The following is a 19597-nucleotide window of genomic DNA, read 5'->3' as shown; positions in this document are numbered from 1 at the left end:
CATAAACACATACAACTCATCGAGGAACCAGATATGGGGTATTCTAAACAAACATTGGAGTCTGTTGGAGGGCATGCCTGGTCTGGGGGCATTTGTGAGCAAGAGGCCTAGAATTACTTATAAAAAAGGACGAAACATCAAAGATATAGTTAGTCCAAGCTATACGCAAGGGAAGAAATAAACTGATACGCTGACGTGGCTGCCACCTAAACCTAGAGGCTTTTACACCTCCAAACACTGTAGCAGGTGCCAGCTTGGCTTAAACAAAACCACTCAGTTCAGGTTTAACACCAAGAAAGAGTACACGATAAACAGTTTTATAAATTGTCGTACCGCCTTTGTTGAATATGCGATCATCTGCGCATGTGGTAAAGCATACATTGGCAGTAACACTAGGGAATTGAGATACAGGATTGTGGAACATTGAAGAGCAATTAAAAACAAGGACTCCTCCTACTCATTATCAACCCATGATTGCGTCAGGAAGAATGACTTGCCTTTCAAGTTTCATGGAATAGATGTAGCAAAGGTAAATCCAAGGGGGGGGTAACAGGGAGCTGGATCTGAGAGGAATGGAATCTAGATGGATTTCACGTTTACGTACGGTGGAGTTGGGATTGAATGCAGAAAATGAGTGTCATCACTTCCTTTAAAGTATGATATGGGATCTGATAAAATTCTTCTTTAACTATTGCGTAGGGACAGGCTTTTTAACTGTCACCTTGTGTGCTCTTGGTAAAAGAATGAAATTGTTGTTCTAGAATAATTGCCTTGAAGTGGGAAGGCAACTGATTTGTCTGTCATCTTAGGGGGCATTTGAATGCATGCTTAGTGCATTTTTTTGGTTTGATTGCCATTAGAAACCACAATAGACTACAAAATGGTTAGTGCTTATGACAGGAAGGCTTCCTTCTCTGATGTATTGGTGGTTGAATGAAAAAAAGACTTCTGGTGGGACCCATGATGACCCGATGACCTACTGCAATAAAGAGAAATATCATCTAGGACTACCCTATTATCGATTGTAAGAAATAGAAATATGATCGTGCATTTGTGTTTTCAACTTGACAATGTAGATTAATGAGCTACGGGATGACCAAATGAGGTTTCATAATAGAGATATTGATAAGAAATATAAAAAAAAAAAAATGATTTTGATTTAGTCTGGTGAACGCGGTTTGAAAGACTGATTCAAAGATGGCCGCCTCGTTAGAGCGCTTATCTTGTCCTCCCTTGAAAGCACTTGATGACGTCGTACCTATCACATCAATTGGAAGTGTTTGTAAGATGCAGAGAGTTATGAGCTCCGCTTGATAAACAAAAGAGATCAAAGATCCATGGAATGACAAAGTGGAGAAATACATTTCTTTAAAAGAGATATTAACATGAGACATTGAATTAGTCAGACGATAGATGTTTGAAAGACCGATTCAAAGATGGCTGCCACACTAGAATGTTTACTTAGTCCTCCCTTCATTGCACTTGATGACGTGGCACCAATCATGTCGAAGGGAGGCATTTTTTAAGGAGCAGAGAGCTATGGGCTCCATGAGATGCGGGATACTATGGACGGCGGATACTAACAAGGACCAGTTACGGAAACGGGGTACACGGGATGCAGAAGAGCTGAGCTTGTGTTCTTTAAGATTTATGAGTGGGTTTTCTGCATTTTGCGGCATGTGACCGATGCTGGTTAATAGAAGAGAGGTGGGCGAACGGTAATGTTGCTTTGGTTGTCGTGTAGAGAGTTAAAGTAGACCGCTGTTAGTGGGTGCGCTTGTGTAGTTTTAATGGCTTTTCACCAAGACTGTGCAAATGAGATTGAAAACTTGTGATGGGTCTCCCGCAAATAATTGTATGGTGGTTAAACAGGTGGGGCCCCCTTTTTTCTGTAGAACGTCAACACGTTGTCGTGGGGTGTATGACGTGATAGCCAGGCACGATAGAGTGTGGGGCTACGTGGGGTCTTGGTGCTTTGCGTGTACCTGAGTGTAAAACACAGAATATGGGCTCGGAATGTGCGTGCACCGGCGCATTATTACAGCAGGATTTACAACAGGAATTAGCAGTTTAACGGGCCTAAAACGCTGTAAGAATTGGGGGCATATTGTGGCATTAGGATCTAATTTGTGGACATTTAATAATTGGGTTATCTTTACCGATTTAAGGAGGCACTACACGCTTCCATGGCCAAAGAAACACGCGGCAAGGGCCAATAGAATTTGTTGCTTGACGGAAAGAGGACTCTTGTTGGAACACATAAATAAATCTTATTGACTGCCCAATTGGGGGAATCCAAAGAAAGGTGAGCAAATGGTTGTTGTACCAGTTTTGTTTGACTTTGTCTTGCATCACAATGCTCATAAGGGACATTAGGTTGATGGGATCATCCCCTTTTTTGACAGAATGAAAAAGAAAAAGATAACGCATTTTTGGATCTGATTGTGCTGTTGGTATGCCTAAGAGGCATTGGTTCTACAAAAGTGTTATGTGAGGTAAGAACACTTGGATTGTGGGCATATCTGTGTGTAAGACTGAAGTCTTGATCAATTGATTTTTATTAAATTGAGAATGAGAGCATCCCCATTTGATTTAAATTCAGGTTGTATTAGTGCACCAGGGTTGTACAACATTTGAACTGGCGGTTGAAGATAAGACTTCCCGCGTTCCTGAGTGTTGGTAAGCTGTTACTTATTACAATTTTTATAATAAAACACGTACTTTATACTATCAACATGAAAGATGTAGAACAAAGGTGAATAGTACGTCACTACTCAAGATTAAGTATGACAATGTGTGAGCATCACTACCCTTTGTGATCAGTGAAACAAAAATTAATGATGAGGTTGAACAAGAATAGGCTAATGACCAGTAAACCAAATGACAGCTTAATAATAAATAGGTCAAATTGAAATGAGCATCCAATTTAGGGAGATGTTGAATACAGAGATAAAGCAGAAAAGAGGGCAGTGGCGACTGGTGACATTTGAAATTGGTGAGGCGAATGGTGCATTTTCAAGCAAACCAGAAGGTGTGAAGAACAGCCCTGGGTTGCTTTCTGCCCAGAACTCAGGATCCTTCCCACCTGGCAGTGCCCAAGGAAAAAGTGAAAACCTGCCTCTTCAAGGAAATAGAAATTTCTTAAAAGGCAGCTTCTCTGAATCTACTGCATGAAAAAGAAAAAGTGTTTTGAAAAATACATTGATATGAAAACTAGCTGACAATGAGGAGCTAAACACGAGTTAAGATGACGAATCTCGACTGAAGAATAATACAAACAAAAATATCTAAAATTGTACAACAGAAGAGAAAACCTGTAACTTGTACGGCCATGTAAAAAAGGTAGAAGACAAACAGAAGAATTAACAGCAGTGAATTATCAAATGAAACTAGTGCAAATTCACAGAGGGCTAAAAAGAGACAAGCCACGTCATACCATTTAACATAGCTGAATCACTAGTCATTATTATTTTGGTAAGCGAGCCAAGATAGGAAATAATGTTAACACTACAAAATGATAACATATTAAATGCCCGCTTCTTTATTCCCTTTCGGGACTTGTGCTTCTCTGTTCGTACTTTATCAGACAGGCAGTAAGTCAGGCAGCTGAGTCGCATGGATGTTTTTCAGCTTGCACCTACACAAAGAAATAAAGTGTTCGCATAAAGTGATCGCAGCAAAGAAACGGGTCACTAATCTTAGGGTTGGGCGGAAAAAATGTCCTTCTGAAACAATGGAACTAATGACTGCTAGAAAGATTGAGCGAAAAGGCATGGTGTGTATTAGGATATCACTTGTCAGTTATGAAACACTGTTTTCAGGAGGAAAGCAGATATACTGTGCCCTCCAACTTTAACGTGAGGATGGAAAGCATTGGTTTCTGCAGTGCCTTTTGTGGCTACCATGAAGATGAATACAGGCATGAACTGAGCCTTCCCAGCAGGTGCACTTCCTCCAGCTGCGCGTGGACTGGACGGGAGCCGGAGGGGGTCAGATAATCTTCGCTGGAAAGCAAAGCTGGGATTCTATGAAAGCAAACAGAGGAATTCACTTTTCTGCCCAAGTGACAGCTGCTGTGAAGGCACGTCCAACAGGTCCCGCTGACAGTGAGCAATGCATCCCTCGCGTTTCTCACACATACACTAAGCCGGTCACATTTCAACACAGAACGTACTCCCTAAATAAACACGACAAGGCGCTCATAGAGATAGCACACAGCACCACTGCAAATCTTTGAATTCTTACCTGCACCAACAAATGCGGATATGAATGATATGCAGAACCTCAGAAAACACGTAGCCACGATTCAAGCATGCACTTTGATGTTGTTGGTCAAATGATCATGTCCCCTTCCCCAGAGCACAGCCCCAGACACAGCACAGCTGCCTGCACTGAGCGCACCTGCAGCTTTGTAGAGAGAAAGAAATACGTAGAACAGTACCGGCATGAGGCGCAAAGCACTTACAGATATGGGGGGTAGACTGTATAACTTATATAGAAGGACCCAAACAATAATATTTCTACAAATACAGTAAACGAACCTGTACATATAAGGCAGCCACTCAAATGTTTACCCCAAACCCTCACCCCACATGCCCAACGTAATGATATACTGAAAGGCGGCAATGCTTACAATAGGAATGTACGTTTTGCAAACCGGACAATTCGTATTTTGTTATGCATGCACCAGTGCTTGCATTATCTCAACACATTCTGTGTGGCACAACCCGGGCATTGTATGCGTCTCAAATGATAAGGAAAAGAAAAACATGCTTTTCGTTGTCAATGCAATGCCCCATGACTAGGGTTGGAAGGGAAGCCTAGCCAGTTAATGCACATGCTGCGCGTATGTAACCAAAGGCATTCCAGTCTGCATTGTGTGTTGTGTGTAGGAGAGTAGGGTCTGCAATCCTATGATCACCCAGATTTTTTGCTTTTGCTTCATTGGTTTACGACTTTCCCTGGCTGTGGGCCTGCCAATCAGACCCACAGCCTAGCTGTTCTCTCTCGAAATGAACACACATGTACATTAGGTGCATCCACTAATTGGAACTGGGCCGCCTTGTCAGTCCCTGTCTCAGCATACCACAGGTATCCAGGGCATCGGTGTACCCAGGGCCTACCAGGGGCTGCAGCATGTATTATGCCACCCCTGGATGGCCGCCTAAATCTGACACAACTGGCTGCACGACAGCTGGGGCAAGGTGGTGTAATCACCCGTTGCTGTAGGTGTAGTATTCCTACACCTAAACCTAAGATGGACACATGGATTCCTATCAGTCACTCCTATGGCAGGCCTTATCAATCCCGAAGGCAGAGTGCTGGGAATCATGTGGGACGGTGCTCTGGCGCGAGCTGAGCCCGTCGACGGCTTGCGGAACCAAGTCCTAATAGCCGTTCCATGGTGACGTGGGCCAACTACTTTAACATGCATTATAATCCTTTTTGCGGTTATTTGCTAACTTTGGCATCGCATCACATACACATGTCGAGTAAGGTGTCATACGAATTGGAATACGAACCCCTCGCCAGTCCTGGCGACGGGGTTAGCATTCCCCCCTTTTAGAAGGGCACGACATGGAAGTAACCTTGAACCCCGGTTAGAAGTTGACTCAAGCCTCAGCATCACAAAATGGATGCTGCCACCAGACACAAGTCTGACCTCCTGCTGCTGGGAGACCTTCCAGCGAGGGGAGCTTGGACAAAGGGTTTCCTGTCGAGGGCGGTGTTAGCACCATCCCAGACAGGGTTTGTGTATCCCAGGTAGGCAGGGCTGAAAGGAAGGTGACTGCAAGTGGCACCCCGGTGCTCACTGTGCATAGCCCGGCTCAAACCAGTTTCGGGGGCAACCCTGCCCCTGAGCTGGGGCGAAGCCCGACAAAGGATAGGGGTGTAACCACCCCCCTCCTGGCCCCACCCATAGGTAGGACCTAGTCATGGGCCAGCCCCTTTTCTTAGAATAAAGGTAGGAGCGAGTCCCCTTCCCAAATTGGATAATTCTGAATCTTGAACTACTTTCCACGAAAGGAACGCTTGACTTTTCTGAAGACTCTCCCTTGTGGCTAAGGAGTAGCCACCCTGCACCAGCAGGCACCACCTAAGCGCTTGCGGTTTGCTGTACGTCTCTCCCACGGATCAAGACTGCCCAGCTCGACGAGACCCGAGTTCCCTGCCATCTCTGACCTTTTACCTACATCATCAGCCCAGCTGAGAGTCGTAGGTGTGACGAGACCTGCGGGACCGGCCATCTTCAGAACCTGCACGACGCTTATCTAGCACGCCCGCCGAGGGACCCTCGAGTGAGTGTACCTAGGGTTTGAGAAGCCCTAAACCCTGAGCAGCTCCAGCACCGAAGTCTGCCTCCCCAGCATCCACGAGATCTGCGTGGGGGCCCTTCCGCTCCTTGCTGTTCACCACGTTGTCCGACCACTTGCCGACCGGCTTGTGGCCCTCTCCACGACGCACCAAGATTGTTTCATCACTAGTCTGGTTGCTCCAGACTGACTCTTGCTCCCCTTCAACAGAGGAGTACCACGGACCCTCCTGGTCCACTCCAGACGCCATCTTGACTCCACCGCGTGGGCTTGCCACTGCCAAGACCTGCTGCCCCACTCCTGGGCCCAGCATCATCGACAGCAGACACCTGCGTGGGACAGCTCGCCCTCCATCCTGGTCGCCACCGCGCCTCCTGGTCCGAGGAACAGCCGAGTCCGACGTCATCCACTCACCTGGTCGAGGTGACTTCAGCCGGTACCCTCCGGGTGCCCACACGATCGCTGGCTAGCGGTTGAGAACTGAGTCCCCTCTGCTTTCAGGTTTTCCTTCATCACCGATCCAGGCTTGGATCTCGCTGAACATCGTCACTGGTCGCCTGCCAGCAACTTCTTCTTTCAGGCTCCTGAGACTACAACGAGGACTCCCGACATCTTGCCGAACTTCACGCAGCCGCAGCCTCTGGGCTAGGTAACTCGAGCATTTCGGTGCTCCATCGCAGGTTCGCTCTACAAGTGTCCAGTTCCTTTTTCGTTTAGTCCCACTGATCGGATCACTCCGGAATCAGTAATTCCAGACTCTAACCATTCGCATTTCACTGTTAGTGTAGATGGTTTCTCGTGCCCCTCGGGCATTTGTGTAAATTGTGCAACTTGAAGTATTTTCGTAAGAGTTTTGTAGTGTGCTTAGGTCCCTGACTCATAAAGAGCCAGGGTAGTCTTGTTATAAATAAATATCCTTTATTTTCATAACAACTTGTGTGGTGTCCTTTCACGTGGTGTTCAAGGGGTAAATGTGGTGGTAAAACGGCTGGCTTAACACGCCCTCTAGAGTTTAGCCTAAGACTGCTCGTATCCACGCTACTAGGATAGCTGGTCTATAAGGTTGACTTACAACCAATCATCAATAAGGGTCGTTTGGAATGATACACAGTGATCACTAGAATAGTGAGCACTACATATCAGGCCAACTTCTCACATTGTGCCACTGTACTACGAACTTGTTCTAGCAGCAACGAGTGTTATGTGCGACTACAGTTGCCCGTGACAGTGGTTGCAGTGCCCTTCTCTGTCCTACACTGCATCACTGACAGCAGTAGGTGCATGTGCAACAGCCATGCGTGTACAATAGTAGAAGCAACGTCATGGATGCATCTGATCTCGCATACACACACTGACATTAGCAGGGTGGCTGTGATATGCTCAGCAACACACGTTATCAGAGGCAGCCAGGGTGCGTTGGTCACATCCGTGCCTGTGTATCACAGCAAGGTTGAATGGCTGGGAGACAGCGGTTGGGTGCGTGTGCCACGCATCGCCGTGCAACAGCAATGACAGCAGCAGAGTGCATGTACCACGGGAATTGGTGCAAATCAGTTGCTGCCGGCAAAACGGGCACGGTTGGGTTTGCGCAGGGGGGAAGGGAAGTGGGTAATAATGTTTATATAACATTTTAAAAACTTACCTTCCTCCAGTTCCATGACGTGTCACACGCCGCAGCCTCCGCTCCTGCTGCTCCCTGGCGCGTTTTAAGCATCCTCCCTCTTCCTGCTCCCCTAAGCCAATCACAACACTGCAATGGCAGTGTTGTGATTGGTGAGGCGCAGCGGAGAGCGCCCCAGCTGGGCCATTTTCTCTATGTAGGCTGCATGCAGCAGCTTACATAGAGAAAAAGGGAGAGTGTGCGTGACTGCTTTGGCCGGCGCAGGCCAACCAAAGCGGTCAGGGCCCAAAGCATTAGGCTAGCCACTCCCCCCTGCCCTCGAGCAGGACCGCCCACTTGCCCACCCCAACCAGGCACTAATGCTTTCTCGCAGTGCAAGAAGCAGAAACATAAAACGGTACTTTTACCATTTTATGTTTCTGCCATCTCACACTGCGAGAAAGCAGTGGGCGATGCCCCCACGCTCCTATCAGGGAGACGCCACTGAAAGAGGGTCATGACACGCAGCAATATTGGAAGTGAAGGTTCACTCGGCCAGCACTTGTGTATGTGCGGGAAAGGGTTGTAAGAATTAAGTTGTATGTACAACTTGTGTTTTCAAATATTTGGTGTAATGTATATTTGTATAATTACTGGAGATAATTTAGTTTGTTAATAATGTGTTTATGTTATAAAGGAATATATGTGTATGTATGTATTTTTGGGAGAAGCATGTGTTTGTAAATTGTTGAAGTATCAAGAATGACATTGGATAATAACCCTTATTATTTAAGTATTTGTCTTTTGTCAATGGCGCTTTTGTCTGATTGTTTTTCAAATGTATTGTCTGTTTGTATGTTTTTAGGTTTAACAGCCCTGAAGAAGTCCCATGAATAGGGACGAAACACGTAGACTGTTTTCATCTTGGATTTGTCATCCAATTTTGATCTCAATGCTTGAATAAAGATGATGAAAAACAGAATTGTGAAAATAATCTGTGTGTCATATGACTAATAGAATTCTTTTGCTGTCATTTGCTCTAGTGCAAATAGTGTATAAAACTCTGTGATTTACAAAAAAATCATTTTGGAATCTTTCATGAAAGGTTTTATTGTGCTCCTCAAAACTGTAAATTTGTATATATAGATTTGGTTTTTTTGGTTGGCCCAAAAGAGTGAGCACATTTAATTACGTCTGGTACTAACGGAGTGCAGGCAGAATTGTGGCCATAACCGTTATCTTGTTGTGAAATTGTTTACATTGGTTCTTTGCCAGCACCTGTTTCCCTTTTGAATTGGAGTCGCACTATAGCCATGGCAATGGTCAATGACTATAGGGAGGAACTAGCTAACGCTTTATTTGGTAGTGCCGCTTCATCTTCATCAGCAGTAAATAACCCACAAACCAGTGCTTCTGAAGGGTTTAAACAGAAATTTCAGAAACTGGAAAGGTTAAAGAAGTTAGAGCTTTCCAAATGGTGGGACGGAATACTGTTAAGAAAGTATTTGGAAAACAGAAAGGTCCCATGAGGACTACGTAACCTCACTTTTCCCAAATTTTGATTACATAGACAGTGATCTCCTCCAAGAATGAGAGGATAATTTATTCTACAGCTCTGCTACTATGATGAACACATTGATAAAGCATGCAGAAAGGAAGTTAGAAAAGTTGAGAGAAGAGATAGCCCAAGTAGAAAAAGAAATTCTAGATTTAAATTTGAAAGAGGCGACTGAGAAAAACTATGTGATCCTAAAAGCTCAAACTAACAAACATCAGAATATGATCAGGGACAGAAAAATGCACAAAAAACAGAGGAAAGACAGATATTACAATAATGGAAGAGTGTACATGTTAGCGAAGATATTTGATCAAGTAATCACTCAACAAATACAGGTTCAACAGGATAATCCCCTAAAACTTGTCAGTGGGGAAAGTAGTTCAGACGTGTCCTCAGTGGAGGAACCTTTGGGCCCATCTAAACCTGGAATCAATACATTAGGTTATTAAAATTGAAAACATCCATTCATAAGTTAGATTTGTAGTCCTTTTATTGGCAGCATGTTCAAGTAGTTACATGCCTCTCCCAATGTTCAGTTAGCAATGCCTTCAACAGGATTTCTCCCACAAAACTCCACTAATAGAACATGGAACCCCATTGAAAACATTACATGTCGCATGCAGGGGCATGCGACTGAGGGCCAGGAACTTAAAGAAACACAATCATAATATTGGACAACAGATGTAACATATTTCCCTTATTAAACAAAAAAAGAAGAAGAATCTGAGAATGAAGAAAGAAAGAAAGGAAACACAAAAGAAAGAAAAAGAATGACAAAACAAACAAAAAACATGGCATAAAATAACAATGCAGTATTATGTGAAATTTGCATATCTTATTGGTACATCAATAATACGTCTAAAATCTTTGACCCTGCGAGCAACAGAATCACAATTGTCAAGATTAACATCCACATCAGAGTAGCCTTTTTTTGTAGGGTTAAACATACGACACTTAGCCAACCTTTTCACATTCCAAATTTTTCCATCTTGTGTCATAACACTATTGGTAAAAACTATTTTAACTTGGATAGGATCACTAACCTTATTAGTGCCTTTACTGATCAAACCTGGTTTGAGAATCTTTACCCAATCTCCTACTTGAAATATTTGTGATCTTGTTCTCCATTTATTGTCATACCAAGTTTTGGTTTTAAATTGTTTGTCTTCCACACGCTTGGCAACCTCACTTATATTCTCTCTACCAGAGACAAAATGATGTGATTTCTCTCTCAACCACCACGGTAACACTTGTGATGCAGGATTTCTTCCTTTGAAAAGTTTGAAAGGACTCACCTCAGTTGTGGTGTGAGGTGTAATGCGATAGGTCCACAACTGTTCCCTTAACGCACTTATCCAATGACACCATGTTTTACAGAGTCGATAATGAAACCCTTTAGAACACGATTAAAATGTTCCACCTGACCATTCTCATGTGGTTCATACAACGAGGTGAACCTGTGAATGATATTACATCCTTTGAAGAAGTCAGCCATCTCCGCAGATGTTAGTTGAACACCATTATCTGGGACTAAACATGATGGGCATCCTTCCCTAGCAAAGATGTCTTTAAAGAAATTAACAACTGCATTTGTGGTAGCTTTTGGAACAAATTTTACCTCAGGCCACTTAGAGTGATAGTCAATTATCACCAAAGCGTAACGCGAAGTTTCTGGGAGCATGTGAAAAGGACCTGAAATGTCGAACGCAATTTTTTCCCATGGTTCAGATGGCCATCTAACTGTCTTAAGTGGTGCAGTGTGGACCTTGAGCATCCTCTCACTTGAGACACACTCTAACAGTTCTATCAATAAATTTGTCAGTACCTGGCCACCAAAAATGTGTTCTTACTAAACGTTTCATAGAAGATATGCCTTGATGAGTTCTATGTGCAATGCGTAAAATAACGTCATGCATACCCTCTGGAGGAATGTATTTACCTGACTTGAAAATAAAATCACTTTCTAACTCTAGTTCTTCCAAAACATTGTAGAAGGGTAAAAGTTCTGACCTTACTCTGTCTTTTCTTGGCCATCCATTTTTAATGTATTCTTTTAATTCTAACCATTTACTATCTTTCTGCTCCCATTCATGCCAATGAACCTCAGTTATATCCTGACATTTTCCTTGGAGCACATCTTCAATGGTCAAAACGAAATCATATTCATTTACAAGACTAATTTTGTTTTGATTGCATGGTAACCGTGATAAACAATCAGCTGTAACGTTTTTCTTACCAGGTACATAAACAGTAATAAAGTTGTATTATTGCAATTTTGACATTAGTCTGGCAATTCTGGCCGTAGAATTCCAACCTCCACCGACTGATAAAATGTTGACCAAAGGCTTATGGCCTGTCCTCAGTGTAAATTTAGAGCTCCACACGTATAATCTAAAATGTTCTATTGCCGAAACACAAGCTAGAAGTTCCCTTTCTATGACTGCATATTTGCGTTCACATTCATTGTGTGTTCTTGAAGCAAAAGCAACATTCCATTCATCATTTCCCTCTTTTTGCGAGAGAACAGCACACAAACCATACAGGCTTGCGTCAACTGTAATAATACATTCCTTGTTAATGCGAAATGGTTTAAGTGTGGGAGCATTTATGATGTCATGTTTAATTTCTTCAAAAGAACGCTGTTGTAAATCACTCCATTCATACGTAACCCCTTGCCTTAGAGGTTTTCTCAAAGGTTCCATTTTGGTGGCAAAATTAACAACAAACTTGCTGTAATATTCACACATGCCAGCAAATGAGAGAAGTTGATCTCTGTTCTCTGGTGAAGGAGCCTTAGAGATAGCTTCCACATTAGATCTCTTCGGAAAAACACCATTACCTGAAAGCGTATGTCCTAAATATTCAACAGATTCTTTGAACAAATTGCATTTGTGTGCTTTGAGGGTTAACCCATTTTGTTCTAACCTCCTACAAACCTCTTGCAAATGTTTTTCATGTTCAGCTGTATTCTTAGAAAGAACCAAAATGTCATCCTGAAAACATTTCACATAAGTGTCAACGTCTCTGAAAATGTGAAACATTATTCTCAGAAAAACCGAAGCTGCGGACGCAAGTCCAAATGGTATGCGAGTATACTGAAATAAACCTTGTGGTGTGATGAATGCTGTGTATTTTCTAGAATCTTTAGTGAGTTCTTTTTGGTGATAAGCTGATCTGAGGTTGAGAGTAGAAAATATTTGTGCACCATCTAAAAGTGATACCAGCTCATTTATGTTTGGCAAAGGATGGCAGTCAATGATGATATTAGAATTTAATGCTCTTAAGTCGACATACACTCTCAACTTTTTATCCGGTTTTCGTACTAAAACTATGGGAGATACCCATTCTGATGATTCTATCGGTTCAATAATACCCTCTTTTAATAATTCATCTAACATTACTTTGAGTTCGTCTCTGATATTAATAGGAACACTTTTGAGTTTTTGCACAACAGGGGTGTGGTTGGTTTTTAAAATAATTCAGTGTGAAATTTTCTTAAGTTTACCTAACTTGTCAATAAAGACATTCCCAAAACTTTTAATAAGTTTTTCTGCTTTTCCAGTATCTGTTGGTTCCTCTATAAATGAATTTTCCACTACAGACACAGTGCTCATGAGATAATCATCACATAAGGATACTGGTTCTTTGGATCAGGAATTCAGTATGATTCCCAACTTCCATTGGTCTATCCAGCCTAAAACATTTACTCCCTTCTGAGAAATATAAAGTTTGATTTCAGCTTCTCTGTGTTTAAAATGTAAGTTAACAGGAATGAAACCAATCATATCAATTCTTGTTCCACAAAAACTTTCAGCCACAATATCAGGTTCCTCTAATTTGTCAAATGAGATACAATCTGCTAACGTATCAACAAAATATTCATGAGAGATAATGGTCCATGGGGAACCTGAATCAATCATAAGTAACAAATCAACGCCACATACTTGAAAGATACATTTAGGAGAAATTAAATCTACTTGAGTGTGGTTGTCTACTATAGACACTACAAAACTTTTGTCCATTTCACCATTAACATTACTAATAGTGGTTATATTTTCTTCTGATAGTAAAGAAATAGCGCCACGCTTGTGAAATTGTGTGCGTTTATCTCTGCACATATTGCTAAAATGGACAATTCTGTTGCAGATTTTACATTCTCTCTTCAAAGCTGGACAGGCTGGAAATGAAGCATAATGAGACCTGTTTCCACATCTGTAGCACATCCCTTGGTTATTGAATCCTTCAATTGGTTTTTGATACAGAAATTGTTTCGACCTATTAAAATTGGATTTCCCTACAGATTGTGTAGTTTCTTGTTTTGGTGTATACTTGTGTCTAATAGCACATATTTCTTCATCTGTAGTTTTTTTTCTGTGTTCCTCTTGATGGTGTCCATCCATAAGTCAGATTGTTCTTGAGCTTTAGCTGTGGCAATGGTTTCACTTAAATTTGGATCACCCATGACCCATAGTTTATCTTGAATTTTTTTACATTTGACATGGACAATTATTTGATCACGTATCATTTCGTCAGACATGTTGCAGTAATTACAGTGCATGCTCAAAGATCTCAAAGAAGTTCAAAAATCATCAAAAGATTTGTCTTCTTTTTGTTTCCTGGTGTAAAATTTAAAACGATTAAGAGCAATACTAACATTGAGTTTAAATCTTTTCTCTAGTCTTGCTAAGGCTTTTGTATAAACATTCATAGAATCACCTCCTGCATTTTGTGTAGTTAATTGAGGAAGGGATCTGAAAAGGACTTGACCTTCTGAACCCAAGCAATGTAATAAAATACTTTTTTTTCTTTCAGAACCCATTCTTTCGCCATCAATTGCCTTCATATAATTTAAAAATTCTTCTTTCCACCTTGGCCACGGCATGGGTGGGTCACCTTTGACCTGGAGGAATTTAGCAGGTGGGTCGAATTGCATATTGTATTTTAAATGAGAAATGTATGTTGACGATATGAACAAAAAATTATATAATGTAATTATTATTGTATCCTTTAGTGTGGAACTATATAGCTGTAGTTGTAGTTGCAGTCTGTAATTTCTATGTTTATAAATTATTTATATGAATTTTTGTGTTTTCTTCATCCATTGTAACACCAAAATACTGTGATCCATTTGCTTAAAACAGTCAAACAATATTTATATGTATGTAGTTTGTACCTACTTTAACTTGTGTAAAAGTAGAACTCGATAAAACACTTGTATCGAAAATCACATCTTATATTATAAACACCGATCATCAACTTCCTTCCGTAGGTATGCAACCATGGCAACCACAAAATGGCGGCCGTGCGTGTGATGTCACACATAGAGACGCGATCGCGTCAGAGCCCGTGTGATGTCGTCGAGAGAGAGCGTCGCGAAGAATGGCGAAGACGTTACCGAATGTTGAGTTCAGTGCGGGCGAGGTATTTATTTAAAAGTTTTTTATTATTATTTTCCGGTAAATGAAAATAGAAACCGATGCTAGATTTGTACTAGTTCAAATCAAGGATCGCAGCAAAGTCAGACCTTTTTGGTTGTTCAAAAGAATGTCACCACATACGGTCTATTTGCCGCACAATTGAGCACCAGTGTAAGAGAGACTTCCGATGACGGAGGTAGCGTAAATCCAGCATTAGTTGAATAAACAAATACGTCGTAATGGTATGATGAAAATATAAGTACTATAAGTATAAGGGGCAAATGTTATGGAGATGAGATAAATTAAAATCCTCTCACAATTCGTTAAATGCCACAAATATAATCAGGAATATCAAAAACAGCCGCAGGTCCGCTGTGGCTTCTCTTTGACACCGAGTCGCGGTCTGCAGGGCGGATCGCTCCCATTAACCCGTGGTACCTGCGAGACCCTACGACTCGCGATAGTCTGGTTAAGGCTATGGACCAATACTTTCTTGAAAACGAGGGGTCGGTGGTGTCTGCAATGTCCCTGTGGGAAGCCTTTAAAACCGTAATCCGCGGACACGCCCTCTCCCAGATAGTGGTGGCTAAGAAGCTCAGGAGTGAGGCGGTGGTGAAGCTGGAGACTGACATCTCGGGGCTGGAGTCGGCCTTGGAGGCGGGTGTGACTCCGGACGGGCTCCACGCCCTCAGCCTGAAACAGTTTGAATACAGATCCCGTGTCACTGACGCTGCCAAAACTATGTATAGGGAGCAGCAGGGTCGATTGTATGATGCCGGGGACAAGGCGGGAAAGCTGATTGCGTGGCTGGACAAGAAGGAGAGAGTGAATCGTGTGGTCCCGGAGTTGCGTGTCTCGGATGGAGTGTGTGTGACTGAGCCTGGTGAGATTGTGGAATGTTTTGCCGACCACCTCCGGACCGTGTACTCCCCGGTGACTGATAGGGATGAGGAAGACTCTTGCCTTCTACTGAGGGACATTGCTTTGCCCGGCCTGTCCGCCGAGGACCGTGAGCGGCTGGACGCTCCCTTGTCGGTAGATGAAATAGCGACTGCGATTCGATCCCTTCGCTCGGGCAAGGCCATGGGTCCCAACGGTCTCCCTATCGAATTATATAAGTTGCGCCCGGATAAACTAGCGCCCTTCCTCCGTCGTATGTTTCAGGAGTCCCTTGAGGCCGGTTCCCTTCCGCTCGACCAGCGACTGGCCACGATAGTCGTGATCCCCAAGGAAGGTAAGCCGCGGGACCGCTGTGCCTCCTACAGGCCTATCTCACTGCTAAATGCAGAGCCTAAAATCCTGGCTAAAGTCCTTGCCAATCGTTTGTTGGGCGTCATCTGCGATCTGATTCATCCTGATCAATGCGGCTTCATCCCGCATCGCAACACCGCCCTCAACTTGCGGCGTCTCCATGGCGCCCTCGCCAGGGCAGAATACCTCTCCGAACCGGCCGTGCTGGTTTCTTTAGATGCCACGATGGCCTTCGACACCATCGAGTGGCCGTTTCTCTGGGCTGCCTTGACCAAATTCGGCTTTGGGGAGGGGTTTCTTGGCTGGGTGAAGCTTCTCTACACGGGACCCATGGCTCAGGTGGTGGTTAATGGGCGGGTCTCTCGGCCCTTCGCTCTCGGTAGGGGTACGAGGCAGGGGTGCCCGTTGTCCCCTCTGCTCTTTGCTCTCGCCCTGGAGCCACTCGCTGCTTGGCTCCGCTGGGAGCCCTCGATCAGGGGGATCCGGTGGGCCCCGGGCTTTGAGGATCGGGTCTCGTTATATGCTGACGATATTCTCCTGTATCTTACCTCGCCGCGGCAGTCGCTTAACGTTCTCTTCGATGTTCTGACTTCCTACGGGAGAAATTCGGGTCTCACGATTAACTGGTCTAAATCCTGTGTCTATCCTATCTCTGGTGGCCCCCCTCTCCTGCCGCCTCGGCTTCCGATTCAAATATCTCTGTCCGGCTTTAAATACCTGGGGATACACGTCTCGTTGGACCCGGTGGCTCGCTATGAGCACAATCTCCTGCTTCCACTTCGGCGTTTGAGGGAAGACACGGCGCGGTGGTGTAGGCTGCCCTTGTCCCCACTGGGTCGGGCAGCATTGTTTAAAATGATGTCCCTTCCCAGATTCCTCTATGCACTTCAGAACTCCTTCGACATCATTCCAGTGGCCTACTTTCGGGAGGTGGAGAGCCTGCAGAGGAGACTGGTGTGGGACGGACGGGCGCGTATCGCCCTGGCCAAGCTTACTCTCCCCTGGTACGATGGGGGCATCGCGCTTCCCGACATTCGCAGGTGTTATTGGGCCTCGCAGTTATCGGCCATTAACCATGCCACGTATGCGCCTGGCTTGAATCCGGCGTATGAGATGGATAAATTCTTACTCCCCGGTGGGAACTATAACAGGGCGCTTTACTCCCGCTCGGCTGGACGGACCCTGACGGGCCCTACTAAGATCGCGGTACGGATCTGGAAGGCGGCCAATGTAGCCATGGGCTGGAGTGAGCGACTAACATGTGCTACTCCTTTATTTGCCTCCGACCGACTGGGAAGCCTCTGGACAACGAAGGGGTTTGACCGTTGGGACACGATTGGCATCAGTAGAGTGGGAGACTTATGGATGAAGGGCGCGGTTAAGACCTTCGCGGCGCTCCAGAGCGAATACGAACTCACGGAAAAGGAGTTCTTCCGATACGCCCAGGTTCGGCACGCCCTGCTCTCTGTCTTTGGGGAGGGGACCAAGATCCCTGCCTCTTCGCCCCTCGAGGACCGCATACTCGATGGTCATGTCCCCGATAGTACTATCTCTTTAATCTATAAAAAACTTATTAATAATCGGGCTGACCTCTTGGTGCGCCTTCGGGAGACGTGGACGGGGGACGGGGTGGAATTAGACGACGAGGACTGGCAGTCCGCACTATCGTCCCCCAAGGAAGTAGCCATTCCAGCCCGTCTCCGCCTGGTACAGCTAAAGATTCTCCACCGGGTGTATGTAACGGGCCCCCGTCTGGTCTCGATGGGATTCTCGGAAGATGGGCTCTGTAAGCGGGGGTGTGGGCTCAGTGCCACCTTTCTCCATATCCTTTGGGAGTGCCGGGAGGTGGCGGAATACTGGCGTCGGGTTCATGGGGTCATGGGACAAGTCACCGGGGTTGCGCTGCTGCCGGAGGTGCGTCGCTGTGTCTTGAATGTGTGGGAGCCCAATGATTATAACGCGGCTCAGACTCGGTGGGCGGCCCTGGGATACATGATTGCCAAGAGGGATATTGCGCAGCTTTGGGGCTCCCAGCGGCCACCCACCGTGTCAGTATGGAAGGAGAACATGGACTGGTGTATGTTCAGGGAGAAGACTGTGTATGTGGCCCGCGGTAAACCCGGGGCATGGGGTAGAATTTGGGGGCAATGGAACGCGTATCGTGGGGGTATCTGTACGCCCCCCCTAGTGGACACCGATATTGCCTTGTCCCCCTGACCCTTGATGGTTCCTTGCAACTGGTTGTAATAATCGAATATAGATGTTCCTCTCCCGTTACCCCCCCCCGATCCTTCAGTACTCCCTCCTGTTGATAGCTAATTGAAGATTTGGAGTAAAGTCCCCCGGATGTAGCCTGACCCACGCTTTTTGCCCTTATGCCTCGCCTTTTGTTTTTAGTTGTTATTTATGTTAAATGTATGTCTCCTGCTTCTCTCGAGCTATCCTGAGCCATTTACGGGGCTGGGCCCCAGGAGTCGCCTACTGTCTTAACTAATGTACGATCCTTTCTGAATCTAGCGGCCGGCCCTGGTGGTTGTAGGCCCATGCTTGTAACTGACTTATTGTTTCAATAAAAATTAAAAAAAAAAAAAAAAAACAGCCGCAGGTGCAATCAAGTCTTGAGTAAAATAATTCAGCCGCTGGTACCATCAATGTACGTAATTCAAGAAGATAAAATTTTGTAACACATACCAAGAGTCTTGAATGTTCCAAAAGTAATAAATATCCAAAAATAGGTGGGTTCTATACACCACTCTCTTACTTCATGCTGCCGAGTGGTTCCCCTTCGTTGCCAATATTAAAATTGAAGAAATCCATTCATAAGTTAGATTTGTAGTCCTTTTATTGGCAGAACGTTCAAGTAGTTACATGCATCTCCCAATGTTCAGTTAGCAATGCCTTCAACAGGATTTCTCCCACAAAACTCCACTAATAGAACATGGAACCCCATTGAAAACATTACATGTCGCATGCAGGGGCATGCGACTAAGGGCCAGGAACTTAAAGAAACACAATCATAATATTGGACAACAGATGTAACATAGGTTCTTCGACTTTTTTAGAGGAACTGAAACAATACAGAATGGGAGCCAAAAATAACCCAAAGTATATAAGACCAGGAGAGGGGGAAAAGGGCCAAGTCAAGAAAGAACAGATCAGAAAATGGGAGTGAGAACACGATTACAAACAAAGGAAGGAAGGCGGAGATGTAAATTTGATAGTGAATTTGTCTGATTATGAACGAAATGAACATGAAATTGCTGTATTGAACAAGGGACTTGGGTTTTCTCCAAGTAATGTTTGTGACTTTTCTGAAACATATGTAGACCTGTATATATTTTGAAAGGCTGCTAAAATTGAAAAGTGTTTTTGCCTTGAACCCTGGAAAAATGTATAATGTAAATAAAAGCATTGAATTAACGAATATGACTATTTCGGATGTTAAAGATATCCATAG

The 19597-nt window shown here is 44.2% G+C and overlaps 1 long non-coding RNA gene across 2 annotated transcripts in view; it reads left to right on the top strand.

Moving 5' to 3' along the window:
• The window catches only part of LOC146798520 (uncharacterized), an 83548-nt gene that overhangs the window by 21089 nt on the left and 42862 nt on the right, over positions 1-19597 (top strand). For both annotated transcript variants that reach the window (XR_014969175.1, XR_014969174.1), the window contains exons 3-4: positions 14285-14389; positions 14742-14893. This is a non-coding gene — a long non-coding RNA (uncharacterized LOC146798520). The remainder of the gene's footprint in view (positions 1-14284; positions 14390-14741; positions 14894-19597) is intronic.

Source organism: Triturus cristatus, chromosome 9 (genome assembly GCF_964204655.1).
Source record: "Triturus cristatus chromosome 9, aTriCri1.1, whole genome shotgun sequence".
Lineage (NCBI taxonomy): Eukaryota > Metazoa > Chordata > Amphibia > Caudata > Salamandridae > Triturus > Triturus cristatus.
This window is presented reverse-complemented; position numbering and strand designations above follow the sequence as displayed.